General features: G+C 37.7%; 1 pseudogene; it reads right to left on the bottom strand.

Annotated features, from left to right (window-relative positions):
• The window catches only part of LOC122747160, an 82,766-nt pseudogene that overhangs the window by 10,750 nt on the left and 48,567 nt on the right, over positions 1 to 23,449 (bottom strand).

The raw sequence follows: 23,449 nt of genomic DNA, 5'->3' as shown, positions 1-23,449 counted from the left end.
GCTTCTTATTCATAGTTGGACTAGATAGACCCTATGTTGTTGGTTTGGGGTTTTTTGGTTTTTTCCTCTGCCTGCTCTGAGATTCTGCGATTTGGACCTGGAAAATTACTTTTGAAAATATGGAGAGTGCATTTTTGAGGGCATCTGTACCCAAGAACAGTACAAATTGAGGCCTTCTCAAGACTCTCTGCTTCTTGAATAATTTAATATCACTCTGGTCAAAATCCCCTCCTCATTATCCCTGCATCATATACCTAGAGCAACTCAAAAGTAATGAACTCTTAACAAAGAATATAAAGAATTAACACTGTGCTATAGCACCTTAGCTTGAAAGTTCACAGTGGTAACCACAAGTTCATGTTTTATATAAAACAGTAGAGATTGGGGGCAGCTAGGTGGTGCAGTGGGTAAAGCACTGGCCCTGGATTCAGGAGGACCCGAGTTCAAATCCAGCCTCAGACACTTGACATTTACTTAGCTGTGTGACTCTAGACAAGTCACTTAACCCTCATTGCCCCACAAAAACAAAACACACAAAAAAAGTAGAGATTTTCAAAGTGAGATAGATAGTATAGATGTTATTATTTTCATCTTATAGGTGGGAAAACCGATGATCCGAGAGTTCCAGTGACTTACCCAGGCCCTGAAACAGAACTGAAGTCCAGGTATCCTAATTCCATGTCCAGTCTTCTTTCTATTTGGCCTGACTGCTTATGTATACATATAGCACCCTTTCTCCTTTAGCTAAAATAGTCTTTCTAACTAGCAAAGAAAAGGAAAACCTTTTACAAGGTCAGCTGTCTGTGTTAAGGTGAATCTGCTCTCACAAGTCTAGTGTCTTCGAGGTGAATGATTGCTACTCTATAGGGCTGCGGAGAGTTCTTCCAAAAGTTTAGACAAAAGGACAACTCCAAATGGCCCTAAAGATGTTTCTAACAGTTTTCCTACCATCACATCCCTCAGAGAAATAACCTTCAGTGTCGGACAGTGTAGTGATGTGAAACACCTCTACTCCAGACTTTATATGACTAAGGCTCCGGGATCTCAATTATAGGATCAGAAACTCACCTTGGTCTTAGTGCCATGGCTCTCCAAAAGAGTAGGTGGAACCATCATGGCATAGTTGTAGGAAGAAGAGTAGTGATCTTCCTTCTCGAAGCCCTCTAAACAGATCTAGAAAACACAATAGAGTAGCAGCCGTAATCTCTTGCTTATATTGTAAGTCATCAGATAAGTCAGATGGAGGTAGCTATGACATATCTTAAGAAAGCACTCCATTGGTCACATGGTAAGACTGACTACTCTTGCTTTTTTTACATTTAATTATTATTTTATTTTTTCTAAATTACATGTAAACAAAAATTTTTAGCATTTAAAAAAAATTGAGTTTCATATTCTCTCCTTCTGTCTCCTCCTTGTGAAGGCAACCAATTTGATATAGATTATACATACACAATCATGCAAAATATTTCGATATTAGTCATGTTGAAAAAGAAAACAAAAACTAACAAAAAAAAGAATAATAAAGAAAGTTTTTTAAAAGTATGCTTCAGTATGCATTCATACTCCATCAGTTTTCTCTCTGGAGTTTGATAGCATTTTTCATCATAAATCCTTCAGAATGTTCTTGGATCATTACATTGGTAAGAATGATCACAGTTTATCATCATACAACATTGTTGTTACTATGTATGTTTTCCTGGTTAAGACTGACTACTGTTGGGGCAGCTAGGTGGCACAGTGGATAGAGCACCGGCCCTGGAGTCAGGAGTCTCTGAGTTCAAATCCGACTTCAGACACTTAACACTTACTAGCTGTGTGACCCTGGGCAAGTAAGTCACTTAACCCCAATTGCCTCACTAAAAAAAAAAAAAAAGACTGACTACTGTTGCTCAAAATTAGTATTAGTGAATAATGGTAGCTGGAAGATAAGCACTCTTCTTATTACCATTTGATAAATATGGAAACTGAGTCTGAAAAGGTACAATGACTTGCCTGGAATCACACGAGTAGCAAGCATCCAAGGAAGGATTGCAACCCACATCTTTCTGACTCCAAGTCCAATACTCTGATAACTAGATGTTAAAACATTGAGTGATAAGAAACCTGGCTCCTGGTTAAACCTAGGAGCTCATTGAGGCTCTAGTTCAACCTTAACCTATTAGCCTTGAATTCTTTTCCATCTGCCCGAACTTCACGCTTCTCAACTCAAAGTTTGCCAGTGTGATTCTTTTTATTTCAGTAATTTATTTCAAGGCTTTATTTATTTATTTATTTTACTATTACAAACATTTTGGTGCACTGTCCCTTTTTTGAACTTTAAATGCATTGATTTTATATTTATTCCACAATAAAGCTTCAGAACAAAGAGAATCAGCTAGGATATCATTTCAATTGTAATAGTGCTATTATTGTGCAAACACTACACAAATAGCCCCCATTAGAGAATGGCTCCCTATTTTCTTTGAAAGCTTTAGTCTCTAAAACATCCCAACATTCCTGGTTCTTCTTAATGGTCTCATCTGTCCCAGTCATTTCTACCTACTACTTTTTGCATTTCTCAGCTAATCGTATAAGTATATTTCTTGTTGTCGGCTGGCAACATCACTGTTCGATCCTTAAAATAAGCTAATTCCAAAGTTTGGCAAGGACCTGGTATTTACAGAGCAGCCAGAAGGAAAAATAACTAGTTATTCTACAACTGCCTTGGACTCTTAATTAGCCTGAAGAATTTATTTCAACACACATTTCATTAAACTGAATTTGTTCCTTAGTTCTAGTTTTAAGTTTCTGTCTCTACGATTTCAGACATATACATGTAGGGTACATGTGTGGGTTTATTGAAGAAATGACCTTGTCACTTGGGAGCTATTTCAACTTATGCGAATTTAAAGTGGACATTTAACTCCTAAAAGGGTGGGATCCTAAAAAAATCCTAAGAGAATTTTTGCTTTGGGGATTGATAATTAAAATCCAAGCGTGATGTACAGTCACAGCATTATTATTACAGCAAAAGATTTTAAATTACTTTTAACACATAGAACATTCTAAGGAAAAATCCAGTTTTACATAAAGAGAGACTGAGAGAAGTCTATGCAATTGACTTAGAAATAGGGTCTGGATTCAAATATTGCCTCTGACTCTTACTGTGTGACCTTAGAAAACTGATTTCCAAAAGAATGCCCATCAATTGAGGAATGGCTAAACAAGCTGCGGTATATGGTTGTAATGGAATATTATTGTGCTATAAGAAATGACAAGCAGGATGATTTCAGAAAGGCCTGGAAAGACTTGTATGAACTGGTGTATAGTGAAATAAGCAGAACCAGGAAGAGAATGATGTACATAGTGACAGTAATATTGTTTGATGAAGAACTGTGAATGCCTTAACTATTCTCAGCAATACAATGATCCAAGACAAAGGACTAATGATGAAGCATACTATCCACCTCCAAAGAACTGGTATGGATTGAATACAGACATGCTATTTTTTACTTTCTATCATTTTTTTTCTTCAAGTTTTCTTATACAAAATGACTAATATGGTAATGTTTTACATAATTATACATGTATAACCTGTATGATTGCTTACCCCCTCAGGGAGGGGGGAAGGAAGGATAGAATTTGGAACTCAAAATTTTAAATAAAAATGTTTATTATTTTAAAAAGAAGAAGAAGAAAACATTTCTCTTCTCTAGGCTTCATTTTCCTCATCTATAATATGACAAGAGTTAGACTAGATGACCCCTGAGCTCCAAATCTATAATTCTATAAAGAGTCCTTGTAAGGGACCAGCTAGGTGGTGCAGTGGATAAAGCGCCGGCCCTGGATTCAGGAGGACCCGAGTTCAAATGCAGCCTCAGACACTTGACACAGTAGTTGTGTGACCCTGGACAAGTCACTTAACCCTTGTTGCCCCACAAAAAAAAAATAAAAGTCCACGTGGAAGAGTCATAATTAATAAGATTGCTACTATGCCCTAATGTCTAGATTCCCTGTTGTATTACCTGGAGAAAATACATGTACACACACACACACACACACACACACACACACACACACACACACACACACACACTTCCTCATTGCCTTTAATATTCTCATCACCTATTGATTCAGAAGCTGATTATAAATTATCTTTGCTTCTCTTCTTTCTTCTTTGGTTTCCCTCTTGCTATTTTCTTAGCCTCTCTACCAGAAATTCTACATTAAGTGTCTATTTTATTGTAATAGGCATCTTGTTTCAATGGCAAGTTTATAATAAAAATATTAGTTCTAGGTTATACTTTGTATTGCATCTTCAGGACTGTTTTGTTTAGTCAATAATATTTATCTTAATATTTTAATGACCTAGGAAGCTATTGGTACAGTAGAAAGAATGTTACATTTGGAATTAGAGGCCCTGGGGCTCTGTCACTTAGTACCTGCCTGACCTCAGGTGAGTCACTTAACCTCATCTGTAAAACAAAGGGGTTGAACTTGATTAAGGTCCCTTCCAGCTCAGGAGCTCTAGTCCATTGATCCCTCCTCTCATGAAGCTGAAAACCCCTCCACATCTGAGCATAAGGGCATCTCTACCTATTGCTCACATAACAGATTATGTCACCAGACTTGTAATCAAAGCCTTTCCAGCTTATTCAGATATAGCAGATAGCAAGGTCCATTTGGCATAACCTTCAGGAATCCAAGGTCATCATTGCACAAACAGGCATCCAATTAGGAATTTAGTGAAGGTAATAAATGTGAAACACTGGTTTACAAGGTGTTTTTTTTTTAATATGTATTTTATATGTACAATAACTCACATACATAGGACACTTTAAGGTTTAAAAAGAGCTTCCCTCAGGGCAGCTAGGTGGCATGGTGGAGAGAGCACTGGCCTTGAAGTCAGAAGGACCCAAGTTCAAATTCAACCTCAGACACGCATTAGTCATGTGACCCTGGGCAAATCACTTAACCTGATTGCCTAAAAAGAAAAAAAAAATGCCCCCTCACAGTAATCTGGAAAAGTAGAGATTGCCAAAGTATAGGATCTCTGTTCTACAGATTATAAAACTAGGGCTCAAATCAATACTCAAAGTGACCCAGCTAATAATCCACAGAGTCAGGACTCCAAACCACATCACAGAATCATGAAATCTTGGAAATGGTTAAATCTATATTCAGAGTTTATAGAGTTGAAATGCAACCCAAATCAAGAATCCCCTTTACAAGTGGTCATTCAGCCTCAGCTTGAAAACCCATCATTACATTTAGAAGTAGAATGCAATTCCAACCCATTTCACTTTATGGTCGCTCTCATTGTTAAGTTTTCCTTTCATTGAACCTAAATCTTTCTTTTATTATTTCCCAGCATGCCCCACTGCTACTAGTTTTTCCCTCTGGAGTTAAGCAAAGCAAATTTAGATCCACTTTTAACTGATAACCTTTCAAATCCTAAAGATCCCTTTCATGTCCCCCTATAATTTTTCTTCTCCAGGGTAAACATCTCTAGCTCTTTCAAACAGTCATCTTATGAGGTCTCCAGTACTTACTTTAGATATGGTCCTCTAGAAATCTGGCTCTCTTTCCACTTTTCTGTGTTGCTTTATTGCCCAAAGGATTATGAGGTAGAGAGACATGGAGGCAGGACACTAGTAAGTGTCCTACTAGTGAGCTTGAGAAGGAGGGAGAAATAGATGTACACATATTTGTCCTGATACGGGAAAGTAATAGATCAGACTGAAGGATGAGAAGCTACTTGGAAAAGTCCATTCATCCACCCAAGCAATAGAGGTCATTACTGTGCCATTTAGAAGTACAGGGTTCAGGAGGAGGAAAGGCAGTTAGCACTCCAAAAAACTCCAAATAATGACATAAGACAATTCCAGGAGCAGCAGAACCCACAAAAGGATGGGCTGAGACCATTTTCCAGCCAAAGATGGCTTGGAAATTTGGCAGGAGGGGCAGCTAGAAGGCGCAGTGGATAGAGCACTGGCCCTGGAGTCAGGAGGACCTGAGTTCAAATCCGACCTCAGACACGTAACACTTACTGGCTGTGTGACCCTGGGCAAGTCACTTAACCCCAATTGCCCCACAAAAACAAACAAACAAAAAAAGAAGTTTGGCAGGAGGGGGTCTGCAATACTGGGTCCACCAGGAGTGGAGCCCAACCCCACTGCAATGTTCACACAGATCCAGGCCCAGGCAGTGCCAAAGAAAGAGACTTCTGGAGCCTCTGAATCTGCTATAGCTGTGGCTAGCTCAGCTAACAGTCTAGTAAGAGGGTCGAGTGGTTGGGGCAGGGCAATATTATAGGGGTCTCTGCTGGCACTGAGGTGAAATTCTGATGTTTTGCCCAGGCTCTTATAAAGGACACAGTCTTGGGTGGCAGTCTAAGGTTGGGGAGGGGCACAGGCATACACAGGCAACCAAAGTGAACCATATTTGTTTCTGGGTTAAAAAGCAAGCAGCCTGTGGTACTTCACAGACTAGAACATGCCAGGTGAGCTGAGAACATGCCTCTCCTTAAATATTTCCACCTGGGACCCCCTGAAGCTTGGGATAGTACATTCTGGAGGCAGTGCCCCACTTTAAGGAGGAGTCAAAAGTCAAGAAATAGGCTTGCAAGATGAGCAGGCAGAAAAAGGTGTGTATTATAAAAAGTTTCTTTGACAAGGAAGATCGAGGTACATCCTCAGAAGAGTATAGCAACATCAGGGCTCCTACATCCAAAGCTTCCAAGAAAAATAGAAGCACTGGGTTCAGCAATTTCCATCATGAAATAAACATAGGAATTTGAGTCATACACTTTGATAATAAGTTACTAATTATAGCAAAAGAAGGTTTCAACTGAGAAACAGTTGACAGTATTTTTAGTTATGCCTTTTAAAAACAATTAAAAAGAAATAGCTAGTGTTATATGAGTTGTGGAAAGATGAACCATGTAATGCATTTTTGGTGGAACTGTGAAATGGTCTAGAGTAATTTGAAACTATGAGGTGTAGAGATATTACTGCTAGGCATATACCCTAAAGTCAATGGTTTAAAGAAAAAAAAAAGGTTGCCCCATATAGATCATATAGTAGCATGTTTTGCAGCATCAAAGAACTGGAAACAAAATAGATACCCATTAATTGTGGAATGGTTAAACAAATTGTCATATATGCATATAATTGAAGATTACTGTGATGTAAGAAAAAAATTGGGGCAGTGGTACAGTGGATGGAGTGCTAGACCTGAAGTCAAGAAGACTCATCTTTGTGAGTTCAAATCTAGCCTTGGACAATTACCAGCTGTGTGACCCTGGGTGAGTCACTTAACCTTGTTTGCCTCAGTTCTTCATCTGTAAAATGAGCTGGAGAAGGAAATGGCAAAGAATTGGACATGCCTGAAACAACTAAACAACAAGAAAAAAATTAATATGAGAAATACAGAGAAGCAAGGAAAGACTTCTATGAATTGATGGAAAAAGAAGTAACCAGAACCAAGAAAACAATATATACAATGACTACAAAAATAGAAATGGAAAGAACCACAAAACCAAATGCTTAGATGTTCTAATCACCAAGCTCGGTCCAAAAGGAGAGACAAGATGACACTTAGTCCCACTACTCCCAACCTTCTTTTCAGAGATGGGAGACATCATGGATGTAGAAAACTATACAAAGTCAGAGTTTTGGTTAGTTTTGCTGAATTTTTCTTCTTTATAACTAGGAGTGGCTTTCTGGGAAGAGGTGGGGAAAAGAACATGGTGAGAAATGTAGGTGGTATAAAAACAAGAGGTATCAGTTAGTCAATTAACATTTATTAAGTACCTACTATGTGCCAGGCACTGTACTAAGCATTACTGGGGATACTGTAAAGAAAACAAAGAAAAGCAAAAACAATTCTTGCCCTCAAGGAACTCATAGTCTAATTGGGGAGACAACTTGAAAACAACTATGTAGCAAGAAGCTACATATGAGATAAATTGGAAATTATCAACAGAGGAAAAGCAATGAAATGTATTTTTAAAAAATGAAGAGCTTTATCCAGCTTCAGACACTTGACACTTACTAGCTGTGTGACCCTGGGCAAGTCACTTAACCCCGATTGCCTCAACCAAAAAAAAAAAATCTTAAAAAAAAATAAAAATGAAGAGCTTTGATACTATCTCCTCCCCCAAATAAAATATTTCTCTTCTCTTTATATTTGTGTTGCTTTTTTTTTTACTAGATTTGTGAACAACTAGGAAGTGGTCTAGACCAAAGCTTCTTAAACTGTGGGTCATGACCCCACATGGGGTTGCATAACTGAATGTGGGGGAGGAGTCACAAAAATTTGAAATAAAAAGTTATGTATGCCTATTTTATATACCTAAATATCCTAGGTCACATAAAAATTTCTTGAGCAAAAAGGGGTCACAAGTGGAAAAAGTTTAAGAAGCCCTGGTCTAGACAGTGTGATAGAAGTGAAACGAGGTCTTGATTTGCATTCATGTGATCTGCATTGACTTCCTGGATTCTACTTCCTACCTGTGTAACTCTAGGCAAATAATCTAATTTCTTTGTTTTTCCATTTCCTTATCAGGAAATCGAAGTTCCTTCCATTTCCAAATATTTGTTATTGTTGAGTCACTTTAGTCATGACCCCATTTGGGATTTTCTTGGCAAAAATACTGGCGTGCTTTACCATTTCCTTCTCCAGTTCATTTTACAAATGAGGAAACTAGGCAAATGGGGTGAAACGACTTGTCCAGGGTCACATAGCTAGAAAGAATCTGAGGCCAGATTTGAACTCATGAAAATGAGTCTTCCTGATTTCAAACCCAGTGCTCCATCCACTTGTCACCTAGTTGTCCATCTCTAAATGTAGGCTTCTACGATTTTTTCACTGGATAAAGTTTCCAAGAGTGTCTAGTCATTACTGCTTCTGCCCCTTACTCTAAAAAAATACAAACTACCCTATAGAACTCTAGACAAATGCCTTGTTGTCCTCCGGATAGCCTGATATGGCCACGAGAAAAAATAAAAGGGTTTCTTAATAAGGGACCTCTGGGGGAAGGGGGCAGAGAAGGAATCTGTTAAACCATAGAAATTCTTGTACTCTGGATTTATAAACAGAGGTCTAGGCTCTTGAGCTATAGAGATGTCTAACACATCCAATGCAATTCAGTGAGGTACTGGAGCTACAAAAGCAAATCAAAAGATATTCCCTGACCCCTGGGAGCTTACACTCTACTTAGGGCCAAGGAGAATATGTAAAGAAGTAAGCATTTCCATGCTCATTTGAACAGAGAGAGTACTAATAACTAGGAGGTTGAGAAAAGTGCTCCCATAAAAATTTTTTGGCACATAAACTGAGCCTTTAAAGGATCTAGGAAAAGAATATACTCTAAGCATGAGAGACAAAGGCAGGGGGGAAGAAATCAATAGACTGAGTTCAGAGAACATCAATTTAGCTGAAACATAGCATAAGAAGGGATGTGAAGTAGACTAAGCCTAGAAAGGTACAAATGGGGCCAGATTGGGTGAGGCTTTAAATACAAGGCTGAGGAGTTCTATTTGATCCTAAAGCCACTGAAGTTACCTGAGCAGCAGAGTGGCTTAGTCAGACTTGTGCCTTAGGAAGATTACTTTGGCAACTATGAGGAGGATGGACTGGAAAAAAGAGAGGACTGGAAGCCAGGAATCCAATTAGGAAACTATTACAATAATCTAGGCAAGAGGTGATAACGTCCAGAGTAATGGAACAATGGGAACACAGGAGTAAACACAAAGAGGATACATGTGAGAGGTATTGTAGAGAAGGATCAATGGTGACTTGATAACTGATTGACTAATGGGGGAAGGTGAGGAAGTAAGAATTAAGAATGACTCTGGGTTTGCAAATTTAGGTAATCAGAAAAATAGAGATGTGCTCAACAGGAATAAGGAAATTTAGAGGAAGAGTGTGTTTGGGGAGAAGAGAATGATTTCCATGTTATATTGTTTTAGATGTTTGGTCTTTATAATACAAACTGTCGGGTAATTCTGTTCTTTATTATTAATACATATATATATATATACACATACATGCATACATATATATAAATATATATAACTGGTTTAAGTCTGTCATAGACCAAGCAAACAGTCTTAAGTATTTGCCTTTTTTCACTAAAAAAATAAAAATAAAATAAAATAAAATGGGGGCGGCTAGGTGGCGCAGTGGATAGAGCACCGGCCCTGGAGTCAGGAGTACCTGGGTTCAAATCCGGCCTCAGACCCTTAACACTTACTAGCCGTGTGACCTTGGGCAAGTCACTTAACCCCAATTGCCTCACTAAAAAAATAAAAATAAAATAAAAAAGTATTTGCCTTTTTTTTCTTATTAAAGCTACTCCTTACAGTCCCAGCCCTGTGAGTTAATATTTCTCACCCTGACAGAGAAGAACACAATTTAAATCTGCAAAAAGCTGACACAGATGCAGGTGAACAGATGGTTTTTAGAGAAACCTATTCCTGAGTGGGGGGCGGAGGAGGGGGAGGAACAAGCCCTGGTGGGGAGGCTTAAGCTCTGGTTTGGATTAGCTCCTTTACTAAAAGGAGATGAAATAGGACTGGTACTTCTAACAGCTCAAATCTGCAGGTGTTTATTACCAGGGTGAAAGGAGGGGAACAACTCATTGACTGGAGAACCAAGAGCTGTTTCTTTTGCAAGTTGCAGCAAATTAAACCTGAACAGCTGGAGGACCTTGAGGTAATGCACTGTATCTAGTTCTATACATTTCCAGAGGGTCTTTGAGACAACTTGCTGCCGAGTGCAGGGTAACACTCCCTCAGACATCTAAACCAAAGTAACCCCCCACCCCCAAGGCAATTGTACAGTACATAAGCCGCTATAAGCTTCTGTGTTGTCTGTCTCTCCGTGTTCTTAAGAAGGCTGAGCTGAGGACTCTGTACAGATTATAGTACAGTACTTACAAATAAGCCAAGTGACAGTTCAATCTGTTCTTAAATACAGTGTGAAGCTTTTTTTTTTCCTTTTTCATGGACAATGTGAGATTGGGCAAGTCAACCCTTGGGTTGATACGATTTGCACTAAGAGGTCTAGAGGGAGAGGAAATTTTAGAGGTCATCTAATCCAACAACGTCAGTTTAGTACTCACAGAGTCTCTGTGGGTAAGTCCATTGTAAGAATATAAAATGCTAGGGGCAGCTAGGTGGCGCAGTGGATAGAGCACTGGCCCTGGAGTCAGGAGGACCTGAGTTCAAATCCAGCTTCAGACACTTAACACTTACTAGCTGTGTGACCCTGGGCAAGTCACTTAACTCCAATTGCCTCACCAAAAAAAAAAAAATTTTTTTTTAATTTAAAAAAATATAAAACGCTGCATAAATAAGTTAATATTAAGAACTTTCCTTTTGTATTACAACCATTTGGTTGGACAAACTCCAATTCAATTTTGATTTCCTCATCTGTAAAATGGACCAGATGATCTCTGAAGTTCCTGTTTTAGTTTTTGTTTCTGCCTTGACAAATTATAAGACAATCATCTGCCTCATTAGAGGCCATGATACCCTGCAACCCGAGTATTCATATTTCTTACCTCACCAACAATTCTTTGGTTTGGACGGGTTTTCTGTGTCATTTTTCTATTTTCACAAACCACTTGGTAAATGCTTCTTATTTGAGGTTTAAAGTGACTTGTTTACTTTTCACATATTTCTATCTCTTCTGTTTCTTTCTATCTTGAGGCCCATTTTCTAACCTAAGGGAAAGAGTGGATAATATAACAATAAATAGGGGGCAGCTAGGTGGCGCAGTGGATAGAGCACCGGCCTTGGATTCAGGAGGACCTGAGTTCAAATATGGCCTCAGACACTTAACTAGCTTAACTTACTAGCTGTGTGACCCTGGGCAAGTCACTTAACCCCAATTGCCTCACCACAAAAAAAAAAATTAAAAAAAATATAACAATAAATATTTTGAGGTCAAAAGAACAGTCAAGTATAGTTCAACTCACAAGGTCCAAGTTTGTATATTCAAAGTATACATTATAGCTTTTATATATTATCAAAGGATAAGCTGATTACTACCTCTTTCCTCTGTCCTTACTCCAAGACAGAATCTATTGAGAGTAAAATAGGACATTGGGGAAACTCTCCTTCCTTCTTCAATGAGTTCAGTGTCTGGCTCATAATTGTTCTCTCTTCAATTTCTACATTTGTTCTGGATGACCTCCACAAACATTGATAGCCTTTCAGACACTTTAACTTCCCAATACTTCGACTTACTCATTTTCCATATCCTTTAGCTCTACCCTACCACAGGTGCACCCAAAGATAGTCATACCTTTTATCTTGCCATCGCCCACATATGCATGTGTTCCACATTCATGTTCATGAACTCTCTGAAATAATCTGTCATTTTTGCCCCTCTCCCACTGCCTTTGAAAATGCAAACCCTGTTCATCCTCACTGACACCTTCAATCCCTCCAGTCCAGTTCTTCTCCAAGTCATCCCTCCTGCATTTGCTACAGAGTCTTCCCTTTCCCATTTTGACCCCATGGTGAAACAGTTCAACTCTACACTGTCTTATTTTCTTTAGTCCCTTACCTTCTTATCCCTTCAATGATCTCACCCTTTGAACCCCAACATTAGATTGCTCCTACCATCCATGGTCTTTGCTCTCATTCATGTGCTACTGAACAAAGCTGGAGAAAAGCATGAATCTTCTCTGAATGGATCCCCTACACATTTCTATTTGCAATTCTTTTATACCTCCCTAGTTGCTTCACTTTCCTACTCACCTATAGAGGAGCTGTGGTTCCCTTCCTAAACCCCTTTATCACTTCCTAAACATTCCACAATTCCTCCCCCCTCACTCTCACAGCTGAAAACCTGGCCTCATATTACCTATGGGGGAAAAAAAAATCAAGGCCACGTCCAGATAGCTCCTCTTTTCCTTATTACTCATATATCATTCAGATACCTCCTGCACTGATTTCTTCCTTTACCCCTATTTCACATGAAAAGGTATTCCTTCTCCTTGACAAAGTAAGTCTGTCTATTTACACAAGTGACTCAATTCCATCCTGTCTTCTCCAGCCAACTGGCTCCCATCATTCCTACTTTCATTAATCTTCAATTATCTCTCACTATGAGCTGTTCCCCTACTGCCTACAAACATACTCATGTCTTCTCTATCCTAAAAAAAAACAAAAAGCAAACCAAAATACCCTTATTTGAGCCATCCATCCATCCATTCCCAGTAGCTATTGTCTCGTATCTCTCCTCCCTTTTGTAGCTAAATTCATTGAAAAGGCTGTCTATAACAGGTGTCTCCACTTCCTTTGCTCTCACTCTCTGCTTAACTCTCTGCAATCTGTCTCATCATTCAATCAAACTGCTCTCTCCAAAGTTACTACTGATTTCTTAATTGTCAAATCTCATGGTCTTTTCTCAGTCCTCTTGGCAGCCTTGACATCATCAATCACCATCTAATTGATACTCTCTTCTCTCTAAATTTTTGTAATCCTACTCTTTCCTGGTTCTCCTCCTTCTCTGTCTCCTTTGTTGGATCTTTACCCAGGTTTTATCTACTATTCATGGAACAGGAGATTTGGGATTAAATAAAGGGTTTGGTTACCTTGTATGAGTCAATTATTTTTTTTAGAACACAGTTCTGTTGCCTGGCAAAATTGGATTGGGTTAGATAACAATCAGCACTGAAATTCTATTTTATAATGGATGACATCTCTCATTAGATTTCTTTTTTTTATATTTCCAACATTTTATTTTATTTTCCCAATTTCATATAAAAGCAATTTTTAACATTCATTTTTTAAAATGAGTTTCAAATTCTCTCCCTCCCTCCTTGAGATGGCAAGCACTTTGACATGGGTTATACTTGAGCAGTCATGCAAAACATATGTCCATATTAATCAAGTGGTGAAAGAAAATAGACAAAAAGAACCATGAAAAAACAAAGTAAAAAAATAGTTGCTTTGTGTATTTAGACACTGTCAGATTTTTCTCTGGAGGTGGAGAACATTTTTTCATCATTAGTCCTTTGTAAGTATCTTGGATCTTTTATTGCTGGGCATAGCTAAGCAATTCATAGTTGATCATTGTACAATATTGTACAATATTTCTATTCCTTGTATAATGTTCTCTTGGGTCTGCTCACTTCATTTTGTATCAGTTTGTGTAAGTCTTGCCAGGCTTTTCTTTTTTTTTTTTTTATGGGACAATGGGGGGTTAAGTGACTTGCCCAGGGTCATACAGCTAGTAAGTGTCAAGTGTCTGAGGTCAGATTTGAACTCAGGTACTCCTGAATCCAGGGCCGGTGCTTTATTCACTGCGCCACCTAGCTGCCCCCTCAGGTTTTTCTGAAATTAGATCGCTTGTCATTTCTTATAGCATAATAGTATTCCATTACAATCATGTACCACAACTTGTTCAGTCATTCCCCAATTGATGGGCATCCCCATAATTTCTAATTCTTTGCCACTACAAAAAAAGAGATATTATAAATATTTTTGAAAAAATAGGTCCTTTCCCTTTTTTAAAAAATCTCTTTGGGATACAGAGCTAGTAGTGGTATTGCTGAATCAAAGGGTATGCACAGTTTTATAGTTTTGGGGGAATAATTCCAAATTGTTGTATCAGTTCGCAACTCCACCAACAGTGCATTAGTGTCCCAATTTTTCCACATCCCCTCCAACATTTATCAATTTTCTTTTCTGTCCTATTAGATATGAGATGGTACCTCAGAGTTGTTTTAATTTGCATTTCTCTAATCAATAATGATTTAGAACATTTTTTTCATATGATTGGAGATAGCTTTGATTTCACCTGAAAACTGCCTGTTCATATCCTTTGACCATTTATCAATTGGGGAATGATTCATATTCTTATAAATTTGACTTAGTCCTCTCTATATTTTGGAAATGAGGCCTATATCAGAGAAAACTGTTATAAAAAATCTCCCCCGGTTTTGTTTTCCTTCTAATCATGGCTAAATTAATTTAATGTAAGCAAAATTATCCATTTTATATAACACAATGCTCTCTATCGCTAGTTTGGTCAAAAATTCTTCCCTTACCCATAGATCTAATACCCATGCTCCCCTAATTTGCTTATGGTATCACCTTTTATGTCTAACCCCTAGGGGGTGTCTAGGTGGCACAGTGGATAAAGCACTGGCCCTGGATTCAGGAGTACCTGAGTTCAGATCTGGCCACGGACACTTGACACTTACTAGCTGTGTGACCCTGGGCAAGTCACTTAACCCCCATTGCCCTGCAAAAAAGAAAAATTAAAATTAAAAAAATGTCTAACCCCTGTACCTATTTTGGCCTTATCTTGGTATATTGCATAAGATGTTGGTCCATACTTAGTTCCTGCCATACTGTTTTCCAGTTTTCCCAGCAATTTTTGTCAAGTAGAGTTCTTGTTCCAAAAACTTGGATCTTTGGGTTTATCATACATTATTAGATTACTATGGTGATTTACTAATATATATTGTGTACCTAATTTAGTGTACTGATCTACCACTATTTTTTAGCCAGTACCAAATTATTTGATGATTACCACTTTTACTTGATACAACTAGATCACTTTCCTTTACATTTTTTCATTGATTTTCTTGATATTTTTTAGCTTTTGTTCTTCCAGTTGAATTTTATAGTATTATTTTTCACTCTATAAAATTTTGGTGGGTATTTTTGTTTGGTAGACACCAACTTATTTTATATTGTCTACAGTTATTTTAAATGGTATTTCTTTTTCTATCTCTTCCCGCTGGACTTTGTTGGCAATATATAGAAATACTGATGATTTATGTGGGTTTATTTTGTATCCTGCAACATTGCTAAAGTTGTTAATAATTGCAAGTAGTTTTTTAATTCATTAAGTGATAGTTTTGTTTCTTCATTGTCTATTCTAATTACTTTCTTTTTCTTCTCTTACTGCTATAGCTAGCATTTCTAGTACAATATTGAATGAAAGTGTGATAATAGGCATTCTTGCTTCACACCTGTTCTTGCTGGGAAGACTTCTAGTTTATCCTCATTACAGATAATGCTTGCTGATAGTTTTAGATAAATGCTACTTAGTATTTTAAGGAAAGCTCCATTTATATCTATGCTTTCTAGTGTTTTTAATAAGAATAAGTGTAGTATTTTGCCAAATACCTTCTCTGCATCTATTGATATAATATGATTTTGTTATTTTTGTTATATATATGGTCAATTATGCTGATAGCTTTCCTAATATTGAACCAACCCTACATTCTGGTATAAATGATACCTGGTCATAATGTATGATCTCTATGATATATTGCTTTAAATTTCTTGCTAGTATTTTATTGAAAATTTCTGCATCAATATTCCTTAAGGAAACTGATCTATAGTTTTCTCTCTCTGTTTTTGCTCTTCCTGGTTTAGTTATCAGCACCCTATTTGTGTCATAAAAGGAATTTGGCAGCATTCCTACTTTGCCTATTTTTCCAGATTGTTTATATAATATTAGAATTAATTGCTCTGTAAATGTTTGGTAGAATGAATCCATCTCATCCTAGAGATTTTTTCTTTAGGAGTTCATTGATGACTTCTTCCATTGCTTTTTCTAAAATGTGCTTATTTAAGTATTCTTCTTCCTCTTCTGTTAACCTAAGAAATTTATATTTTTGTAAATATTCATCCTTAATCACCTAGATTATCTGATTGATTAACATATAATTGGGAAAAATAATTCCTAATAATTGCTTTAATTTCCCCTTCATTGATGGCGAATTCCCCCTTTTCATTTTTTGATACTGATAATTTGGTTTTCCCTTTTCTTTTTTTTAAATCAAGTTAACCAATGGTTTATCTATTTTATTGGGTTTTTTCCCATAGAACCAACTCCTAGTTTTATTTATTAGTTCAGTGGTTTTCTTACTTTCAAGTTTATTAATCTCTCCGTTGATTTTTCAGGATTTCCAATTTGGTGTTCCCATTATATCTCAATTTCCTATGTCCATGCTTCTCTCATCCCCACCCCCACTCCCACTCCACTCAAAACAATGGGATGAAGGCTGTCTGGGAGAATGGTAATGTTGTTACTGAACTCAAGGCACTGACAGAGTTCTGTCTTTTTCTTTATTCTACAATTCCCATTTCTTTCCAGACTCATAACTCTGAGGCAGGGATTTTTAACCTCTATTGTGCCATGAACCTCTCTGACAATCTGGTGAATTCTGTGGGCCTCCTCTCAGAATAATGTTTTAAAATGTAGAAATAAAATACAAAGCATGACAAAGGAGACCAATTATGTTGAAATAGAGTTGTCCAAAAAGAATTTTTTTTAAATGGACCCCTAGTTAAGGACCCCTGATAAAGGAACAGGGAGAGGGAAGACAGTAGGAACTTTCTCTCCCAGAGTAAGTCAGAGTTTATTTTCCAAACCCTGAGTTTCATTTGCTCAGATACAAGAGAGCTAATTGGTGATGTGAAAGCAGGTCTTCCTGCCTATGCCCTAAAGCCAGTTATCATGGGGAGGAGTTGAAACAAGCAAAATGTCTCACTATCCACTCAAGAAATTATGCACCTAGGACATAAATCATTAGAGAGTCAGGAGAAGGAATGGAGTTGTGATTTCATTGTATAGGGAATTCCCATATGAGGAAACCCCCTCTTCCAACACGTCCCTACTTTCTCTTCAACTCACAGTCTTAGAAAGTTGCCCAGGCCCCTGGGAGGCTAGGTGAATTTGCCCAGGATCACACTGAAAGTCTAAGTCAGCCCAGACCTTAAACCCAAGTTTTCCTAGTTCCCAGGCCAGCCCTCTACCTCACGGTACCTCTTCAATAAATAGATATTAGGGATAGAGTTTGGATCTGTAATTTTTATTAGAACACAAATCTTCCTCTACCAGTACAAGATATCACCTTCTCTGTAACTTATAGTTTTAGAAAATTGCCTAAACCAGTGGTTTGACTGGGCATCAAACTCAAATAAAAATAGGGGCCACTAATCCATACATTAGGATCCCTGTGGGCTGAGTGTTGATTTAGTTTTAAAATGCAATATTATCCGTTTTACTGTATTTTTATTTTGTTAAATATTTTCCAATTACATGTTAATCTGATTCCAGATTTGAGAATTGTTATGGGCCCCATGCTGCTTGCTGGTTATGTGTTTGGCCTAAAACTCTAAGAAGATAAGTGAGTTTCCTAGGATCACAGAGCAGGTATGTGTGACTACAACCCAGGACTAGAACCAGGTCTTGCTGGTTTACTATCCAATTTGCCTCATTGCCTCTCTAAATATTTGCTTTAAAAAAATGAACTGGGATGGACCGGTGTAGGAGTTATTACGTTTTCCAACTTTCAGATTGTATTATGAATTAAAAACAGCACCAAAAGCAAGGTCAATTCTAACCTGACACCCACTGAGGTTCTGACTCCACTCCCTTTAGACTGTGCGCTCCCATATTTTGCCTTTCTTTGTACCCCCAGTGCTTAACAGTATCTGCATACAATAGGTGCTTGATAAATGCCTGTTGACTGACTATCTCAAAGACATGAATCCGAGTTGTGAAGCTGAAGCAGCACTAACAGGTCCTACCCAGGTGAAAAAACTTTGAGGATGGGCCAGCTGGCATCCTATCTCTCTATCATCCAAGGGCCAACCTCTAAGTTCAGGGAGGTTCATTACTATAATAGCACCCACCAGGTGATGATGATGGTGGTAGTGGTGATGATTTTTTTTTACCACAGAGACTCATTAAAACATCTACTACCATGTACAGAGAAAGAACTCATAAATGATGAAATTACAGATCCTTGGCGTTTTGAAAGAGTCATTTATGGGCAAAACTCCAACCCCATCACTTCATAAAGGGAAATCTTAGCATAATGAAATGATTGACTTTTCAGCTGCAGTTGCCACAGTCATGATTCATACAGTCTTTCTGTCTTCCTATTACGACAGATTTCCACTGTCCCTTGATTCTTCTGTGCTCGTGTCTAAATTTTCTTCTTTTTCTTCGTTGATTGCTTCACTCAACACTCTAAGAAGAAATGCAGGAAAATTCTAGGTCCTCCCTATGTGACTCAGTCAGAATCTTTTGGCTTGCATCCCTTCCTCCTGTGACTGATTCAACTGTCCACATTTAAGAAGCCAGTCACCAGGGCTCATAGCTTTCTCAACTGTTTTGTCCTACAGCAATAAGAAACATTTATATTTGATGAAATTCTTGACATACATATACAAGCAGGATTTTGTTGGAGTAAATGTCTTAGTCCTGCTAAGTAGTGGGCAGATTTTTCAACTCTTTAAATACAAAATTTTACTCAAGCTAATTTTTGAGGAAAACGTATTTATCAGAGAAGTGATCTGATTTTTTTTAAGGTATCTTGTGTAAGTAAAATGGAGCACCACTCCCTGGGGAGTGTGTGATGGCAAAGAGATGTGCAATGTGGGGGTGGAAGGAAATAAGGTGTAACAGAATGTCTTAAACACACCCAAAGCATATGAATGAACCTACACTTAAAATTTTGCTGCTGAACAAAGAGCCTGAACAAGAACATAGTAATAGTTCTTTAAAGCCTCCTTTAAATGACCAAGCAGAGCTAAGTGGACAAAGGAAAAGGCTAGGGAATTGCAATGGTGTTTTGGTTTCTGGGGTTTTTTGAAAGAAGAGTAAGCCATTTTAAAACTATTTCTTCACATAGCCAGTGAGACAGCCTGGGATCAGGTCAATTCAGTTGTACAAATGGAAAAACCTGAGGCCATGTAGGTTTCTGCAACTTCTCCAGTGTCCCATTAACCAATCTCAGTCACTTTTAAATACAGCCTTTCCAAAATATTCATTGCTATGCATCCTGGGATTGGTTTGCCTTGAGAGGCAGGACTATATATAATCTGTCATTTTAAAGAATAATTATAGTGTCCATTTTTTATTATTGTAATTCTTTAAGACATGTCTAAGAAAATTAGCCTTACAGTTGAGCTTTAGCAAGTGTCGACCTTCAAAAACCAATGATACTGGGCAGTGAAAGGATTAACTTGTCCAGTTCATACTTGCTCCTTGAGAGGTTCTGCCTATATATGGCTCTTTATTAATTTACTCGGTACTCTGGGCATTTTATTAGTGGGATCATGGGAAGCTCACACTATCTGTTAACTATTTTTTTTTCTTTCCATTAGTATGACTTTGTTACGTATTTAATGGAGCCAGGGAGTTAAATATGTTCTACTGTTATTTATGACTGCAAACACATACTTAACATTGCTAGATAAGGGTAACATAGTTCTGTATGTAAAATGTGAATATGTCAAGGACGTGTGATTACATCAGCGTGAGAACTTCTACCAATACACAGCTTAACCCCAAAGAAGAACAACTAACATTTATAAAGTACTTAACGTTTGTAAGGTACTTCTCCAAATGTTATCTCATCTGATCTTCATGAAGCTACACTGAATCACATCTATTGTGAAATTCTCACCACAATCAAAATCAGAAGAAAGAAGAAAGTTGTAGCTAAATGGAAAGATGGTTCACAGGTCATCCTAGAGGAGATAAATAAAGAGAGGGCAGAGTTCATTTTATTGATTTCCTAAAGGCAAAAGGAAACATCATTTCATGAGACATCTGATCATCTCATACTGAAGTGTTCATAACAAATATATGCAAAAAGCTACCATGAAAATGAGGTACAATTATCATTCCCATTTTACCTATAAGGTAACTAAGATTCAGATGTCAAGTGACTTACCCAAGGTCACACAGTGTAAGAGGTAGATTTTGAACTCGTCTCCCCAATCTAAAATTTAGTACCTGTGTAGTATTGGGCAAGTGATTTAATCTCTCGGAATGTCAGTTTCTTTAAATGCAAAATGAGGTGAATGGACTAGATAGTTTTTAAAGTTCCTTCCAGTTTTACATCTATGAGCTATGTTCAATGTTTCATTATGCAATATTATCTCTAAATTTTATAGTCTCAGAAAGTTCCCTTCAAAAGGCTAATTTGTCTATCATCATAGTGTTCTGTTGGACTGTGACCTCCTTGACCATTTTTGCCTTTCTTTTAATGCCAGTAGGTGTTTAATAAATGCTTTTTGCCTGACTGCAATCCCCTGTAAGCTCATTCGTTAGACCATGCCGCTTCTCTATCATAGGTAACAAATGATTGCTAAATAGCAATATACCCTGTTCTTCATTTGGAATCTCTGTACAATACTCATTGTGTCCCATTCTTACCAGCTTCTAAAATTCATTGATTGGCTTTCAACTTATCGCATGGCCTTGGAGCTGCATGCATGGATCATATGCTAACAAGACACCAAAAAAAGGACCAGAGGCAAATCAACATCATTCTCTGGCTGGCTCAGCTGTCAGTCAACATCAGGTCAGACAGCAGAGGTATTAACTGTTTGTTATTCCAGAACTGAATAGCCTGATGCTGACTGACAGCTCAGCCAACTAGGAGATGCAGGAATAGTGAGAGACATTGGACATGTCCTCCTATAGTCAGTCCTGGCAACTTTCCCCCTTTTCTCTCTTGCTCCCATCTGAATATGGGGAAATGAATAGTATCCACCTGAAGACATTAATAATGATGATGATGATAAATATAACTAGCACTTGATGTCTCACAAGGCACTTTTGATGTTATTTCTTTTGATTCTCACAATGCTGGGAGATAGGTGATACCTAATAATTTGGAATAGTAATCATAATTTATACAATAAGAATAGTTTATCTCCATTTTATAGAAAAGGAGAATGAATATCAGAGAGGTTAAAGAAAGGGTCTAAGGCAGGACTAGAAACAATTTTCCTGATTCCAGGTCCAGTGCTTTCCCAATTGCTAGGGCTAGAAACTAATGGAAAATGGTGGGGGAAAGAAGGTTGAGAGATGGGGAAAGTAGCATCTAGTAGCAAAAGAGCACACAAAAGTCGTGTCCTCAATCTTTCATGGGGAAGAAAGCACGTAATAATATTGCCCTAGAGACCCATCCTTGCCTTGACTCAGAAATTTCATGAATTAGATAACTAGGTTATACTGCTGGAAAGAGCCATGATGAAGGGAGAAAGGGAAAGAAGATGAGCCCACCTACCTTCTCACCCCCTTCAACTGGACTTGGTGGAAGGCTTCCAGCAGGGGAACCTTCAATTTGAAATTGTTGAGTATTCCAGGGGACTGATGTTGGGACTAACAATTACTCATTCAACACTCACCATTTTGTTTTTCTCCTTTTAATAAAGTTTCATTCTATAATATTGTGAAGTTCATCTTTATCAGTAAGAAGCCAGTCTCTGTTATATTAAGGAAGCAGCATGCAAACATTTCCTCTATTTCCTTAGTGAGAATATAGAAGCCAAGAGATGTGGGGAAAACCCCCCTAAAGTGATCCAAGCCCTAGGCTCCTTCATGTGGTAAAATACACATTTATAATACATTGTGTCTCTCCTGTCCCCTAAAAATGGCAGAATAACAACACATACAAAACCTTTAGAAAGCTCTACACAGTCTTTGCCAACTATTAACTAGAAGAGAGTAGAGCAAAAAGGCCCTTCCAGCTGCACCTCAGATGTCCTCAATTGTGACAATGTCCCCACATGCCGCAATGTGATTATGGAAGTCTTAGTAATTCCCTTCATCTCTCCATTAAGCCTTATCATTTCTCCACATAAGCTATGAAGTTAATCCTTTACACATGGTTGCAAAATACATTTACACTTGAAATGAAAGAACATTTCCTAAGTAAAGGTTGTAAGAAATATCTTCCTGAACTACCTGAGATGAAGTACAAAATGCTTTATCTCTGACTACTACCACTTAAATGCAAGTAAGAAGCTCATTATAAGAGTCCCTTTAAAAAGAATTTTTCATACTATAGAGTCCCAAATGCCATGATTTTGTAATTCTTACTTGCTCTCTAGGATTAATGGAGATATGAATTCTATCCAAACGGTTTTAGAGGCCAACATTAATTCAATTGGTTTCTATTGTTGTCAATTGACATTTCTTTCTAGAGTATCTTGTTTCTTTTATGATCTTGGGAACTTAAGAACACAATATACATTGTCTCAGGTCTGCCCTCCAACAACCTTGGGATATGGGGACTATAGTTATTATTGTCCCTATCTTACAGGTGAGAAAACTGAGGCATGAAGCGGTTTAGTCACACAGCTGATATCATAGAAGGAATTTGAACTCAAGTCTTCTTAATCCAAGTCGAGCCTTCTATCCATCACACTGTCTTTCTGTTAGTCTGTGTTAGTCTACAATAATGTATTATCAAGTATTTACACGCACTCCCACAACAACCCATCCCCACAATAATATCATTATGCTCAGTTACAGCAAAAAAAAAAAAAAAAAAGGAGGGGGGAGGGAAAGAAAATGATTAACTATGCTTAATAATTTGAACTAAATAGTAATTCCACATTTGACTGATAAAATATGTTGAAAGTACCATGTACCCATCTACCTTCTTCCTCTAATT

The sequence above is a fragment of the Dromiciops gliroides genome, chromosome 3 (genome assembly GCF_019393635.1).
Source record: "Dromiciops gliroides isolate mDroGli1 chromosome 3, mDroGli1.pri, whole genome shotgun sequence".
NCBI classification, from domain to species: Eukaryota; Metazoa; Chordata; class Mammalia; order Microbiotheria; family Microbiotheriidae; genus Dromiciops; species Dromiciops gliroides.
This window is presented reverse-complemented; position numbering and strand designations above follow the sequence as displayed.